We start from the raw sequence: 17390 nt of genomic DNA, 5'->3' as shown, positions 1-17390 counted from the left end.
TTGCCTGGGGAGTGAATTGAGACGTACGGTCCAGATCACCAGCTATGGCTGAGAATGGACTGCAAAGACCGAGCGTAGCAAGTCAGAGGAATGGCAAGAGCAGCCTCTCAGAGTCCTTCCCAGTACTGGAAGTCTTCCTAGTACTGTTTATAAGTCATATCAAGAGCAGTAGAAAGAGGTAATCAGCTGAGTGGCAATCCTGAAGTATTGTCTTGAAAAATTTGTTAGCACTTCAGGCAACAGGAAAGTTCCTGTAGCATGTCTTGGAAAGTATAATACGAAACTTACCTTTAAAACTGAACATTGCTTCTTTGAAACATCCTCAGGTAGGGAATAGTCCACACAAAATAAATTACTAAATTCAAGTCAAATTTAGAGACCAAATTTTGTCTTTTATTGTCTGCCTTTCTTTACAGATAGGCATCATCAGGAACAGGGAGTGCAGTACTGTGCCTTATAATATGGTAAGGAACAGGAGGAACTTGGTATTTTTTATTGCAGTGTTGACAGTGGTACTTTTTTTAGGTAGTGCCTTGTCCCTGAATCTTTTGTCATGCATCTGCCCAAGAAAAATAGTCACATTAAGTGGATAGGTGTGATCACATCAAATAGGTGTGATACATCAAATATATATTTATTCTCCTTCTGCAATATTTGTGACTTTCATATTCCTTAGAGGACTATTCATCCAGTTACTGGAGATATTCAAATTTAGACAGGTAAATTTTCTTCAGTCTTTGTAGGGTCAGAACTTCAATTTGCATGAAAAGCCTCGTGACTCCATATGGAGGTTCTAGGCCTAATTTAACAAGAGTTCATGACTCTAAGATTGAAAACCACCAGACTATAAGAATAATATACATTAATCAAAGAAGAACTGTCATGACTATGGTTAACTTACCATTTTAATTATACTGCATGATGAAAGTGCTATATTAAATAACTTCACTAATGACTAAGCCTCACAATACAAGCTGTGGAATGATTTTTCTTTAAGATATTAATTTTGTCTTAAGATGATTTTTTTCTGACATGGATAATGTTTCTACAATGACATCTTCATGGTGCAAAATTAATTATGTCTGGACAATCAGAGATGAGTTTCTGAATTCCACTGTATTTTATTGTAGTCCCTTCTTAATATTTCAAAGTACTGTGGAAAGTTATTTAAATTTCTCACTCTTTCACTGCTTTGTTTCTTTTTGAAGCAATACACATTTTTCTAGGACCTAATAAAGGAGAAACTGTTCATAAAAGATTATGTTTATGGGTTTCCATTTTCTGTATTCAGTCATATAAAGGTGATCTCATTACCCTGGGGGGATTGTGGGTTTTTTGTTTGCAGTGGCACCCCAGAGACAGTATAAGGATGCATTTACATAGGCATCGCCCTCAGAAATGTCATATTATCAAGTTTAACTTACTGAGCAATAAATTCTTACCAGCTTTCAAATCCAAAAGGGGCAGCATGGGAATTACTCTTTATATTACATCTTTTAAAAAGCATTTCTTATATTTTCTAGGTGATAGAAGAATTACAGTGAAACAGGGAGGGAGAAAAATGGGAAAACCAATAAACTGACTCATGGTGGGAAAATTTGAAAAGGTCATTTCTTGTTTCTGGTCTGATCACCCTGGGGCACATTTTTCTCTATTTCACTGCCCAATTTTTACCAATGCTTTTGAGATGAGGCAAAGACACGTCCACCATCACAATACAGTTCTGTTTGTGGGTGAAACTAGGACCAAAACCAAAACTGAATAGGAACAAATACCATGGGGAGACACTTTCAGCCAAGTCCTCTGGATATCCCCCTTCAAGTCCCTTTTCTGACACCAGAGTCTTCTTGCGACACCAGATGCTTGAGGAAGAGAAACAATTTGGATCAGCTTCCTCACCTTGTTCTCAACTACTAGTTCAGCTTTGACTTACGCCTGTTTTTACCTACATAATAGGTTTTATGTACTGCCCAAATGAAATTGCTCTTTCAGCTTTGATTGTTCATGCATATAATCTGTCATTTAGGCAGCCTCTCTCCCTCTTCTTGGTCAGGAACTGAAAAAAATACTGCTTTTGATGGCGTATATGAACCCCAAATTAAAGGTATTAGTATGATCCTGTCACTGCCCAGTTCTGGAGTCATTACATTTAAAATTGTAAACAAAAGCCTAGTAATATTCAAAGATACTCTACTGTTAAATACATCCTAATCATCTGTCATATGTAAATACTTGTAACTACTGCAGCAACAGGTCAATCCTGCAACCTGGGCAGTGGGTGGCAACCATGCTTAACTGGAAATCTCATCTGCCTCTGCTATGTGGCCCCTAGGCCATTTCAGATACTGCTTTCAGCATGTCACTCCCATCAGAGGTCCTGCTATGAAGTTTCAGTGCCTGTACTGCTCAGAAAAGCAGCTCTAATCCACTCATTTGTGGTCCTGGTCCAAGACTTCATTTCTTCCACTCTCATTAGAGGCCCCAAGATCAATAACAGTCCATCAAACACACTGGCTCCAGATGCATAATGCCATATATATCCCTAGGAGGAAGTTCTACAATACTCGCAGCAGTGAAAACAGATCAGGCCTCTGAGATAAAGGCCCACCAGAATCCCATACATGGACCAGCTGCTATAAAACAGGTGAAGGATGTCCCCAGTGCTCCTCCTCTCCATCCTACCTGCCTGGGAGGAGGAGACTGAAACCAGCTCCTTCACTCCCTTCTTCACGTCCCGATAGGTGCCATTGTGACAAAGTCAGTGGGAGAAGTGGCAAATAACCATGTTGGCAGGATTTCTGCAGTTTGACAATTACATTAGGTGTCTTCCCAATCTTTAAAATATTTCTCCTTTCTTCTTTCATTTTGATTAGTATATGAAAACAACAAAAGCTAAAGGACTCTCTTTTCACAGAACAAAAATACAGGATGCTGGAAAAGGAAGTTTAGAAGTAAAAAAAAAAAAAAAAAAAAAAAAAAAAAAAGAGAGAGAGAGAATATCAATTTTCCATCATTCAAAAGAGGCAGCTATTTAGTATTTCTCATTTCTTAATGTTCTGATATATTAAAACCCCAGTGACTGTTACTGGTCTGCTCTAAAATAAAAGTGGTTTAATGTCTCGATACTGTCCTCGGCCATCTGCATCAGGTGACAGTGCACCACCACCATCTACTGATCAACTGACTGTACTACCAACCGAGGCCTCCGCTCAGGCCGATTTGGATTTGCAGAGATTTTAATTCACACATTAAACTTCTTGTACTGAGCCAGAGTTTGTCACATGTTGCATATGCCTGAGAAGGAGAGCAAGGACAGATAAATGCAAGAGTCTAGAAGAATTATGAAACTGAAAAATTTCAGGGAGCAACTGTTTAGGTTTTTTGGATAATGTTGAGCTACTGCTGGGAAAAGCTACAGATACAGGTCATTTGAATAGCATCTTGCTTTGACTTAAAAATCATGAAAACAGCAGGGTAGGCCACACTGATTAATGTTGCATTGGAAGGATTAAAAACTACTTTCTCTTCCTGCACTTTTACTCATGCTAATGAAAATCATCAGAAATATTGTGTAAATGATCTCTGACCACTCTTCCAAGGTATTCAGTTATCTACATCCATTTAAAGTGCTCAGTAATGTAATGCATCACGTTGCATAGGACACACACCTGGTTCTTCATGCTAAGCTCAGAGCGCATTCGTTAGGAGGAGCTAAGCTGTCATTTCTCAGTATGTCTTCTTGAATTTGAATACATAAATTAAAAATGTCATGGCAAGGCATTTTCATGGTTATGAAAGGGCTAAATTGATGTCAAATTTCTTAGCTTAAAAGGATTATTTTGGTTCGTATTCTTTATAATATCAGTTGTTCTTTTTCTAACCTTTCAAGTTCTCTATGTACTTAGACCAGATATTCCATTTTTTAAGAGGCTTCATAGAATCTTTGCCTCTGTAGCCAATGGAAAATTTTTCCTGGAAAGCTTACTGATATTGAAAGTGTGATCTCTCAGTTTTTCCTATGTTATTGAATCCTTTTGGTCGGATACTGCTGTAAACCAAACTGATGTGAAGGAGGATCTATCAAAAATACCCAGGCAGTGGTGTAAATGTCTGTGCATTGTGTATGAAGACACACACTGGTGCTCAGATCCATCTTTTCCACTTCAGGTCCGCTGCCTTTTGTTAAAGCGCTCCATATAACTACCTCTTCAACCCACTTACCTTCTTTTGTCTGTGTTGATGGAGTTGTACCATCTTACAGCAATAGATAATAAGGCGTTATGTTCTGTGCAAGTGTTACCTCTGTGTTTCACTTTGCTGTGTCTGTGCACTAAAATGATAGGTGTTTGAGGCCAGTCACCTTTGATTTACTGTTGAGGGTGCCATGCACACCTCTGTCATTGTAGATGCAATAAATAGTGTGAAAGTAACAACTTATTCCTATTGAACAAGGAAGCAGACACGTTAGCGAATGGACTGTCCTGTCGTTATCCCAACCAAGGGAATTTACAGGTGTTCAGCTGGCCACAGGAGGGCTCTCGTATTGTTCTCTAGATTCAGTAAGGAATACAATGTGAACAAAGACCATATAATTCAGGTCAGACAAATTCTCTCTCTTCCTGCATTACACTCATAGTTTATGAAAAATTGAGGTTTTTATAGTTCTTAAACAAAGCCTTTCCATTAGGGTTAAGGCCAGCTGGGACCATTAGGTCGTTACAGAATATGAATTTGTTGTTCCCAACATTTTTGTAGCCACAACTCCCTGCAGCCACCTTCTCGCTTTCCCAGTCCCTAGACTTCATCTTTGTCTGTCTGGTCCTTTCCACTTCTGTTTTCCTCCTTGCACTCTTCCTCACTTTAATGTCTCTTAATGGCAATAGCAGGGAGGTCATGCTAATTATCCTGGCAGGGTTTATTAGCCTGGACTCCAGTCACTGCCATGTTTTGCCTCTAATGTCATGACTCAATCCTGAAACACAGACTAGAAAGTAAGAACATGAGCTGTAAGATTTTACCAATGTCCACTATTTTTTGTCAAGATGTTTTTGCTGAATGCATAATGTTTGTGTGCCTTTACATGGTACAATCATTTTTAAAGAATTATACTAATTCCACAGACTTTAAAGTGAACAAGGAATGAAAGCCTTTTAGTCAGTTAATACTTTTTTTATATATTTATACACACACACATATAGACAGACCTACCAGTGGCATGCACAGATACAGTTGTATGCATATATATATATATATATATGTCTTGATATAGATTTATGTATACATTAACAATATATACACAAAGACTGAAAAAGGACATTACTCCACAGTGGCATTACAAAACACATAGACAAATGCTTTTCATGGAGGAAAAATACTAGAACTCCCATGTTGATACTACTGGATTTCCATCTTCAATGATTTGTGTGTATCTACATGCATGTGCATGCACACATGGTTAAGCCTAACATTTGAAGAGTTCCAGTTTCCTACAGTCAACATTTCAGTAGTGTTTATGTAGGTTATGAGTCACTCTCACACTGAAATAGTGTTCCAGCAACCAGGCAATATACAGGGCTTTCAGAGCATCTGTCACTCTCTGCAAATACATGATCCAGTTTTGGGCCTGTCTACTTTTCTTGGGCCAAACCCACTCATTTTTATCTTAATTTTCTCAAGATAGATAAAAATCACAGCATCATAAGATACATGTAATGAGTTTACATCTCATTTTCTGGGTTTCCCCAGAAAAGTCACAGTCATCATGCTCTGGAAAACACATTGCAGTGGATATCTTTTAGTTAGCATGTTTTCACTTGAAAGCAGAAAGAGCTTGCATCTCAGTTTTTGTGATGCACTGGTTTTGCACTCTGTTTGATGGCCGTACCATCTCTGTCAATGAGTTCAATATATTTTCCCAGTTCCTGTCTCCCATATTCTTCTTTTGCAGCGTACAGAGGTTTTAGGAGAAGCTGAGTAGTCCTTGTGGCCTTGAGCCCTGCCCTATGGGGAAAGCCTGGCTGTTATCTATGGACATTAGTCCACAATCCTACACTTAGCGGTCCCATAAGTTTCTTGCCTCTTGGTGAAAAAAAAAAAAAAAAAAGGAGATTTTAGATTTCTTATTAGTCTCTACCCTGTCTTCCCAACATATGGCCACAAACTGTCTTGCCTTCAGTAGTTTTATGTGTTGGACATGGGCTGACAATAACACTTTTTTTTTTTTTTTTCCTTTACAGAAGGCATACGTTCAGCTGGAGGACTGTTCCTGGAGCAGCATGGGGTGTAGGAGTGCACAGTGAGGGGCTGTGAATATTCCTCAGGAAGCAGCACAGGGTTTGGTGTAAAATTAAACTGGGTAATCCATAACCAGAGCAGGCATATGGCATGTCAACGTGGTGGGAAACTCCAACAGATCAGGCAGAGGCTGTGAGCAGAGCTAAGGCAAAGGGCCTGGGAAAGCCAGAAGTTTACTGCCTTTCCTAAAAGCAGCTGATCCCTGCTTCAGTGACAGCAACATTTTGTTGCTCCCAGGAGTCTGGTCCAATAGGCAGCTATCCACTTTGCCTTTCTCGGAGCCAGTCCTGCCAACATCAATCTTAAATGTTTCAGAATGCCAGACACAAAAACAATTTCACAATGCTTCAGCTCTCATCTCCTGAGGCTTGTGCCTCTTGAGAAGCCTCGATATTTTCTTAAGTAATCATGAGGCAAGTCCCTCCCAGCGAGTTACATCTATGATGAATTACGATGCCTGGTCTTATTCACTCATGAGACAAATAATAAAATCCTGCCCATCATTTCAGTATTTCACATTTCACTGTGTTTATCTTGCACGCTACTTAAGCTCTGTCTTTTCCAGATGATGAGTAATTCAGGCAAAACCACCTGCAGATGCTCTTTTTCTCATTCATGCTCCCCTCCCTTGGAAATCTGTGGTGGCATCTGTTTCAGACAGACAGTCCTCCAAAAGAATGGGAAGAGCTGATTCTCAGATAGCAACTGAGACAATAACCGCTCTCCTATCTTTTTAATATAATTTAATAAAAATTTAAACAAATGTTCAGTTCTGGTACATTTGTAATCAACAGCACAGATGTTAAGTTTAATTAGCAGTCAGTGATGGGTTCTGTATTTGTGCTTCAGTCAATATGATCTACTGTATATTGAGTATAATGCAAACTTACAGTGAAAAGTACTACAGTTCAGATGAACAGACTATTCAGCCATATCTACATGCTCTGGAAAAACATAGGGATGAAATGAAAAGGAGAGGAGAGTGCAGACAGAATTCTGTGTATTTCTAATAAGTATACAGGGAAATACAGGGGAAGATACGCAAAACCTGACCTGGAAAAGTCCTGGCACAAATGTGTAAATATTTACCAGTATGGTAATTAACTTCTTGCCTGAATTTAGAATACAGAAAATGTTCAGTCTCAGTGCACTCAGAAAAGAAAAGCAGTGGATCACAAAAAAAACAAGACTATTTAAATGTAATAATGAATTTCCTTTTAATTTTTTAGTCTTTTGGTGAATCCCCTTAATTTTCAATTATATTATTTGTATTTTAAATGCACAGTGAAAGAGCTGCTATCACTTTTTCACTGAAGTGGTGACTAGGTTAATTCTCTCCTAAACTCTGGCATAGAGAACACCACCATCTCTTCTTCCCCAAGCTGACAATAACACTTACGTTGCTCATCAGTCCTTTGGTCACCTGCCTTCAACAGGTTTCTGACATTTCCTTCCTTCCTTCCCTGCCAGATGCACCTTTGACCCTTTGCTTCACATGTACTGGCTTATTTCCATCACTTCCTCCCTCTGTGCTATGCATAGAGAACGGGTACACTCAGGGTCTTCAGGGGCAACCTGAAAACAGCACGACTGTGGCTATCTTTACTTCCATGGGTAAAGGCTGCAGAAATGGCAAAATCTTCAGGGTTACTTCCAAAATAATAGGAGACGGTAGGACAAGGAAAAGGCACAATTACACCGAGATGCTTCCTGAGACAATGAGCTCTAGAAGTCATAAGACTTAGAATAATAGCAAGTAAACCATCAGAACCATTTAGAAGCATAAATGCACCTGAAAAACCAAGCAGTTTCTGCATATTAATATTGTATAATTTAGTATTTACATGAAACAATTTGGTAACAAACTCTATGTGAGATTGAAGACTTTAATAATGAGCTTGAGTTTATTGTCAGAAGGAAAAAAAAAATAATTTTGGAATGTGCATCATTTTAATTGTGGTGGGAGGGACACTGTTTAGCACTAGCTAATTCAAAGCTGGGCCCTTGGGAGCTAAGAAACTAGTTGCATTTGCTGGCACAGCTGTAGCTGTCTAAGAGATTACTAAACTGTGATGGGATGTGTGTGGCAATCAGATGCAGCAGATCAGTCATCTGAGAAAAATTACAGCAATAATTGCCTCTATATTTTGTTTTTAACTAGGTAGCCAAAATTACAACAGTCCAAAAATTATATGCATTAAGGACTGGTGGCATAGTATGATGAAATTAATACCTGAAATATTTTAAAAGTCAACTTAGATAGATCCTGGAAAGTTATACTTCGCAGAGGTTCCAGGATTACAATATGATTCCCTGTCTTTGTAAATTACCAATAACTGTGAACTATTTTTAAGCTGCTGCATAATTCCATTTGGAAAAAACCTGAGTTTTAACTTTAAAAATGGTAAGTCTCCAGTTCTTATGAAGAAACAGTGAATCAAACAGATGCAGTTTGAATGTCTGTTTGAATTAGCAGCTGTACTGACACCAAAGATTGGAGTGAATTCTGATCTGTCATAAACAACTATTAGTCATTTTAGATTAAAGAAGGAAAGAGGTTGAAGTAGGAAGGTGGGAGTGGATGGGGAGGGACCTGTAGTAATAGAGATTAGGTAAAACTGCTTGAAAAAGACTGTGGCAGTAGGCATGTTTAGGATAAAGTAAAGTTCAGAAAGATGAACCAGGATAAATGTGTGAGATAAAACAGATGGGAAGAAAGCAAAAGAAAAAAAAATGGAAGTGCTCTTTAGAAGTATAGGTGAGAGGTAACAGTAAGTAGGTTTTAAATAATAAAAGGACAAGGTTTTTGAGGAAAACGCTATAATTTCCAGTTGTAAAGCTGATCTGCTTGAAGCTGAAAGGTTGAAGTAACAAAAAGTTTGGAGTAGAAAGGTAAATGATAATGTAGGCAGTAGCTGAAACCACGAGCATAAGTGAAGTGTCCTGGATGAGAGGAAGTCTGAGAGCAGAGGTAACAGGCAAATGGGAGGAACGAGAGCCACAGGAAGATGATTGACACAACTGATTAGAGAACTTTAATGAAATTCAGTTTTTAAAATCTTGCTAAGATTATGGCTTCTGAAAACAACGTTTGACAGTTTTGTATTGATTTATAAAGTGATTTTTTTTTTTTTTTCCCGGGGAAAAAGACTAAAATCTGTACAGAACTCCTTAATGACAGTTCAAGGCTGTAACTGTAACTCTCTTGCATTTTATTTTTGCTGACTCAAAGGGAGAAAACAGAAGAAACTGTCATCAGGAGGCACATGGAAGCACAGGCACTCACAAACTCCCCAAACAGAGCTGTACCTGGATGGATGTTTGTATCTCCATCAAATTCCAGAAGAGCTGTGCTGCTGCAGTGGCATAGGGGGGTGGGATGGAGACAACTAAGAGCAATGGTGTGACTTGGTGGTGAAGAACTCAGATCTAAACTGCTTTGAGAGTATTTCATCAAGGCAATTAAACAGAGAATGGAGGCTCTTAAGTTTAATCAAAAGCCATCAAGAGCTTTAGGGGAGATGGTGGTTTAGTAAGGCCTTACACGAAAATGACACTTTAGAAAGCTTCTATTTTGCTGGTATGCTTTTGGCATCCTTTGATGTAGCACAAAGATGGTTTGGTTTATTTAAATCTGACATATTTTTTGTTGTATCATAAGACTTTGTGGCAGTTTAGACAATCACATAAGTAGTGTCCAGCATGGTTTAAATCAAGTCTTCTCCAGAGAAAGTTTTAAGTTCTCCTAGCTTATATCCAAATGACAGTCATTCCTTCAGCTAAATTGAGCCATAAATAACAGAAAAGGGAAAAGAAGCATTTCTGAGCTAACAACTTCCTCTTAATTATAGCCTATGTTAACTTTGTAACAATCCTTTGTATGAATGTTGTCGCCTTTTCTTATTTTATTGAGAATTTCATTATGTTGTTGTTCTTATTAAAATCTCAGAGTCAGGGGCTCATCTGGGACTCTCAGATTTTTGTTGTTTGTTTTAAATTCATCTTTCAGAAATGCAGGAAAAAGCTGGAAAACATAACTACCCTAGAGGTTAAAAAAAACCCTTGCCAGTCACAAAATGTGCAAAATAATTCCATTTGGGGATGGGAGGAGATGAGATGTCTGGTTTTTAATTGGACATTTAGGATTATTGATACTGAAAATCTGAAATTAATGCAGTAAAGAGTAAGGAAAACAACTCTGCGTGTGTACTTGATGCATTATGCATGGTGCTACATTTTGAGGTATACAAGAACTGAATCTTAAGACCAGGACATGCTTAGCCTCTCCAAGGCTAAAGTTTTGTATGTTTGTGTGAGAACTGGAGCAGGAACTGGCAGAGGTTCAAAAGAATCATGACTACATTTCTGTTTTAGAGCATTTGTGCTCAGATACCGAAACCTTGATTTGCTTCTCAGTGTTCTAATTTTGGATTATCTTAATGTTTTGTCTTTAAATTAAATGAAATCCCTTCAGCCTAGTGCTAGTGGATCCTCCCTTGTTTGTTGATAATAAGCTGTCCACAAGGCTATATAACCTCTCTGGCCTGTTCTCTGTTCTTATAAAGCTTCTTAACTCATGCAAACCTCATGAAGTTCAACAAGGCCAAGTGCAAGGTCCTGCACATGGATTGAGACCAACCCTGCAGAGAAGGACTTGGGTGTAGTAGTGGATGAAAAACTGACTATGATCCAGCAGTGTGCACTCACAGCCCAGTAAGCTGACTGTATCCTGGGCTGCATCAAGAGAAGTGTGATCAGCAGGTTGAGGGAGGGGATTGTCCCCCTCTGCTCAGCTCTGGTGAGGCCCCATCTGGAGTGCTGTGTCCAGATCTGGGGCCCCCAGTATAAGAGTATAAACTGATCTAGTGGAAGGTGTCCCTGCCCATGGCAGGGGGGTTGGAACTAGATGATCTTTAAGGTCCCTTCCAACCCAATCTATTCTATCATTCTATGATTCTTAGTTTATAAGATAATGATGTGACCATATCCCCACATGTGGATTTTAGCATCTCCCCACGTTTTACAGACAGACTTCCAGCTGCTGCACACTCAAATATATTCTGCCCTAACTTAGTGGCTGCAAACTGAAGTATCCATGCCCAGCTTGTCAAGACATGTATTATCACTGGGAAATATCTAGGTACCAGGACTGGCATTTCTACATTTGACTGGCAGACTAATGTCTGGAAGCCTTTTTCATCATATGCTTCCACCAAATGTTCTTCCAGCAGAAGTATGGGTTGCTTCAAAAAAGTGATAGGTTACTGTACAGTATTTCTGAAATTGCGTTTTCCCCTCTGGGAAATGCTGAACAGCAGTATATGGAACTTATTTTGATCTGCCCTAGACTCCTTAGAGTCCTTAGGGTCAGTCCAGACCTTTTATTCTTCCAAGACAGATTGAGTATCATTCAGCTAGTTGTTTCAGTCTTCAGGGAAATACAGACACTATGCCTGGATATTCTAAGGAGGCTTTGCACAAAGAGTGTCAACAGAAGAAATTAGTTTTTGATGTAGTCAGATGCCTGGGGTAGCAATCTACAGGAGCTGCTATTCAGCCCAGTAAGGGACAGATGTTTCCTCACAGCTCACCTGCCAGTGGGGTTAAGCAGATCTCACTGGTCCCAGAAGTGGACTTTGTTTTTTGTAGCTGCGCACAGGGCCAGACTTGCTGCTGTTCCTGTTAAGGGAAGGGTCAGGATGGGAGGAGCAGTGGCCACTTTGAAGGGGCAGTCACTGCTCTCTTGCTTCTTCCCTGGTGCTGCTCTCCCCTTCCATTGCTCTTTGCCCTGAGCTCTTCACCTTCATATGCTGTCTCCCTTGGCAGAAGCAGAGGCTGCTCCTTCTGTGAAGAGGTAGAAGCTATCTGGAAAAGAAGACAGCAAGTATCTGCTCATCTTCTGAGCAGGTCATGCTGCAAGGAGAGGCACAAGCTCACAGATGCTGGTATGTTCCATAGCTCCCAAAAGCTCCACAGACCCCATGCAGCCCTTCCTTCATCCTTCCTTCCCCTGTCCCAAAGCCCACTGACTCCTCAGCCATCCTTTCATTCCTGCTTCAGATCTACCACTGTTTCCCAGTCCTTTGCCAGCTGCTGAAGCACAGCCTCCTAAAACCCTAGTTCTGAGTTCAAAACTCCCTGCTAGCCTCTCCTCTGCAACCTTTAGGCAATGCCTACAGATCTTGTTTCTAATCTCAGCCTAGTCCTATTCTGGTAGCATCCACAAGATAAATATTATTTTACTTCATATAGAAACAGGGCAGTGAAACCTACTTTTGGCTCTAATACTTATTGAAGCCTTGAGCTGGTTCACATCCAGTTGTCTACCAAGGGATTTAGTGTGCAGTCAGGTATGGGGATGTATTTCACACATAACTCTTTCACACTGACTTCCCTCTGTAAACAAGCACTTAGGTCTTGCTTAGGCAAACATTTCTTTACCTTATAAGCACGTAGAGGCACTAGTTGACTTTCATATTAATAGCACAGCATGTGTATGTCAATATTGAAATTATCTGAGATCTTTAGGGTAAAAGATATTTATGCCAAATATATTATGTTTTGGTATCCACACTCAGCATGGCTACAATTAAAACAACAGGCATACTCAAACACTGCTAGATTTCTGGTAAGGCTAGGAAGATACTGTTATTGTTATTGCCATTAAACTTTGCTTTTCTCTCTGAAATATCCGGAACTAAATAGCTTCTATAGTTTCAATGTGAAATGTTGAATACCACATAATCAGTAGCTGGTTCAGTTTACCAGGAGCATTTCAAAATAATCTTCAGGGCTTTGTACTCTTGACATTCACTTTTTTTTTTTTTTCAGATTTAGTTTTGTGTGATCTTCCGTATGTAAAGTAACTTGTGAGTTGGTAAACAAGGACTCTGCTAGAAATGATAAAAGTACTTCAAAGCTATTCTCAAATGCACAGACTAGTACTACCAACCAGAAAGGCTAGATAATATCTTGCTAGAGATATGTCTTTATTACAAATATTTGCACTTCTTGATGTACCGAATTCACATGCTACATAGAAAATATTTAACTGTTAATCCATTATAGATTTTTCATTGGCTGTCTGAGCACTGCTTTCATAATTTACATTTGTGTACACGGAAATAGTACAAGAAAAACTGTACTAGAAGTGGTGAGAGAGAAAAGAACTAATTAGCCCAAATTTTTGCTTAAGCATATTCAGCATACCATTCAAAAGTGTCTGTGAAACTATTCATAGAAAATTGAAAATTTTAACTATAAGCCTAACCTCAAGGTAAGCCATATACTCTTCAACGCACTCTTTGAACATGTCTATCTACTAATGATTGATACAGAGAGTCTCATTAATAGCTAATAATGTTCTAAATATATTAGTACACAAAACTTGAATGGCCAACTACTTGGAAATTTGTTTGTACAATGTAAAATGCAATTTACATTGTTTGTACAATGTAAAAATGCAGTGTGTAGCCTCAGTATGGACTGGACAAATAGGAAATGCTGTAGAAAGAAAAAAATTCCTTTCCCACCTTGGGGTAGGAATAGGTCCAGCCACCAAGCTCCCACTGCACCTTGGGTGCTATGGCTCAAGTATTCTTTCTGAATAGAAATCACTGAATCACAGAATGGTTGAGGTTGGAAGGCATCTTTGGAGGTCATCTGGTCCAACCTCCCGTGCTCAAGCAGGGCCACCTAGAGCCAGTTGCCCAGGACCATGTTCAGGCGGCTCTTGAATATCTCCAAGGGTGGAGACTCCACAGTCTCCCTGGACAACCTGTGCCAGTGCTCTGTCATCCTCACAGTAAAAAAGTGTTTCCTGATGTTCAGAGGGAACCTCCTGTGTTCCAGTTTGTGTCTATTGCCTCTGGTCCTGTCACTGGGCATCATTGACAAAAGACTGGCTCTGTCCTCTTTGCAACCTCCCTTCAGGTATTTATATACATAAGACCTCCCCTGAGTCTTCTCCAGGCTGAACAGTCCCAGCTCTCTCAGGCTTTCCTCATGGGAGAGATGCTCCAGTCCCTTCGTCATCTTCATGACCCTTTGTTGGACTCTCTCCAGTATGCCTGTGTCTCCCTTGAACTGGGGAGCCCAGAACTGGACACAGCACTCCAGGGGTGGCCTCACCAGGGCTGAGCAGAGGGGAAGGATCATCTCAAATGACCTGCTAGCAACTTTGACTAATGCAGCTAAGGATGCCATTCACCTTCATTGCTGCAAAGGCACACTGCTGACTGATCTCTCACTAGAGCCTGACTTAGGTCATATTATTTTACTAATGTTATTTACTGACATCTCTCCTGTGGTGCTTACTCAGAGTGCAGTAAGTTGACCCCCTATTTTCTTTAAAGGTGTCTAGCCAATGGGTATCAACAAACAAGGCATGAAAATATGACTGGAGTATAACTGATATTTGCTTAAGTTTGATGAGGATTTGAAGCGGGGACATGAACTATCCCATGTGTCACAGGGAGTGTTCATCCAGGAATCAATGGCATTACCAATAGGTCAGTGTTAGATACTACAGTGTTCATTGAAGCAAGGGAGAAAAGATCATTTGAAGAGAAGCTATTTGAAGGAGTAGTTCAGTTTCATAACATGAATGGGTGCATTTATGAGAATGCTACCATATGATTATATATATAAATTTAACTTATTCAGGAAGGAGACAAGCCCTGTGTGCCCAGCATAGTCTATAAGTATGTCTAGGCTTCAATAAATAGGGTTAGTGCAGGGACTGTGTGGTATTATATATACAGCTTGTGTTTTCAAAATCTGCACAGCCTATTTAGGATCAGGTATCTACATCTCACTTCAGTAGGTCAAAATATTTACGGGAATATGAAGAAAAAAATATAGATTTTCTTTTCATCCTCTGCTGTGAATTGTTAGATGAGATATTGTAATGTCAAGATCTAGGTATTAACTTATACATAATTTGAAAATAAGAGATTTGGGAATAACCACTCCCGGAAAATCTTTTATCCTTTTTCATGTCTAATCGGCTTGTGTGAAGTGGTAGGTGTGATGTGTTTTAGTCATGGAATCCATATAGGTGAGCTATATTCCCCAGGCTAAACAAAACTCAAAAGCTATGAGACCACCAACCTAAGAAAGTTGAATTTCATAACTTTAAGGTAGCTTACTCAAGTTAGGTATCAAAACAACACAGGAAAGCCAAAGCAGTTTGTACTTCCAATGAGTTGTGGTAGTTCCCAGCGCACAACCACAGGAGAGGGGAAAGTGCTACTGTGAGTGGCTCCAAGCAGTATTCTTTCTTCTTTGAAGGAAGAAGGCAATGATGAACAGTTAACCTTTCATATGGCTATAGCTTGTAGTATGAATTAGGAATCATCCTTTGCTTGAACTGCAAATCTATTGCGTAATGGGTCAAGTGAGCAAATGAAGCCAAAAATGAGTCTTGAAGGAGAGCATTTGTTTCCTTGTGATAAAGCAAAATTTTCTGGTTTTGTAAAAGATGTTTAAGGGAAGGGCCTATGTGAATGGCTTTCTGCTTTCTTAAATTCAAAATTCAATGCAATATCCTATTTCTCAGTGCAATATCTCATTTCTTTTCCAGTCCAAATCATTATGTGTTATCCACTGATGTTGCAAGGACTGTGCTATCTGTTTTCTGTGAAAATAATGCAACTATGTTCAGGAAAATGCATATTCCTCTTTGTAACATATTGCTCTAGCTTTCCTTATGGACAGAAATAGGTTTTATACAAGTTTCTAGTTATGAGCTCATCTTATTTATGCTAATTTAAATCCATGCACATCCAGAGAAAGGAAAATGGAATCTCAAAAAAGATGCTATATATTGTGTGATTATTTACCACGTGGCCAACTTTCTTTAGGGAGGAGTTGCCTCACAGTCACTAACAACCTTTAGACTTTGATCAGTTTATAAATCCACTGGGCTCTTCAGACCATGATAACTGTTTAGACATGGCATGAGTTAGCAATATTGAAATCTTTGTTTTATGATAAGCAGGAATAAGATCAGATGATCTGTATTTGCCATTTGGTCTCCTCTGTGAACTGAATAGCCTTTTTGTACCTACTTTTCTTATAGGACCAAGCTTTACAAATAAATCCTCCAAATTCTGAGGATAAAAAGATGCAGTGTCTACACTGTATTTATCAACTCTCAGAAAATGTATTTGGACAACTTAATGGTAAAACCAGAGTGAAATATATTGTAATAAATTGGAGTGTCTCTAAAAAGGAACTGGAAAATCAGTTTTAGCACTTCTGGGGCACAAGAATTTAATAAAATTCATAAAAGGAACAACCTGTAGCTTGTGGTATAGATAGTCTGGTCAAATACTGAAGTGACAAAGTAAACTGTACTCGTTTCTAAAAAGAAATTTATAAAGCATTGCATTTTTATGGAAGATTTCATTTTAAAATGGACTTTAAAATAAAACCTGAAGCTTTAAGGCACCTCTGTGAGAGAGATTAAACTGTAGCTCTATAAACTGCAGCCTTACAGGCAAACTGAAGCATTGGCAGTGTTTGGGAGCAGATCGTGGGAAACCCGTGAGCTGGTGGGGCAGAGGCTTTGCTTTGCACAGCTGTGTAAAGACTTGCCATAATAGCTGTCTGCAGCAGCGATCTCTGCGCTGGAGGAAACGTGAAGAGCGCCTGTTCTCCCTCCCCTAGGAAGCATAATGCTCAGTAGAGCCCGGGAAGGGAGGAGCGAGTGCTGTGGCCTTGTCTTCTGTCTCCACTGGCCTGGAGAAAAGTACACCAAGAGATGCTCTTAGGGATGGTGCAAAATATACCAGCGAGAAAGCCCCCAGGGAGCCTGTCCCTGCCCTTTTCCTTTTCCTGTTGCAGTTTCCACAGAGCTGCTTCTCTCCTGCCCTGTGCGGTGCAGCTGCGGGAGGACACCACACCGCCACCACCCCGGCGACTCCGCCAGCCCTGGCTGACCCCAGCCTTCACCGCCAGCATTTCAACTGCCTTTCTCGTGCAGTTTGCAATAGCATCTTTTAAACAATTTTGTATAAAACCTAGTAGGTGGATGCATTTTCTGTTGTGCTTTCGTTGTCTTTTTTTTTTTTTTTAAAACGGCTGCAAATATA

This window comes from Athene cunicularia, assembly GCF_003259725.1.
Source record: "Athene cunicularia isolate RWA chromosome 2 unlocalized genomic scaffold, athCun1 chr2_part1, whole genome shotgun sequence".
NCBI classification, from domain to species: Eukaryota; Metazoa; Chordata; class Aves; order Strigiformes; family Strigidae; genus Athene; species Athene cunicularia.
This window is presented reverse-complemented; position numbering follows the sequence as displayed.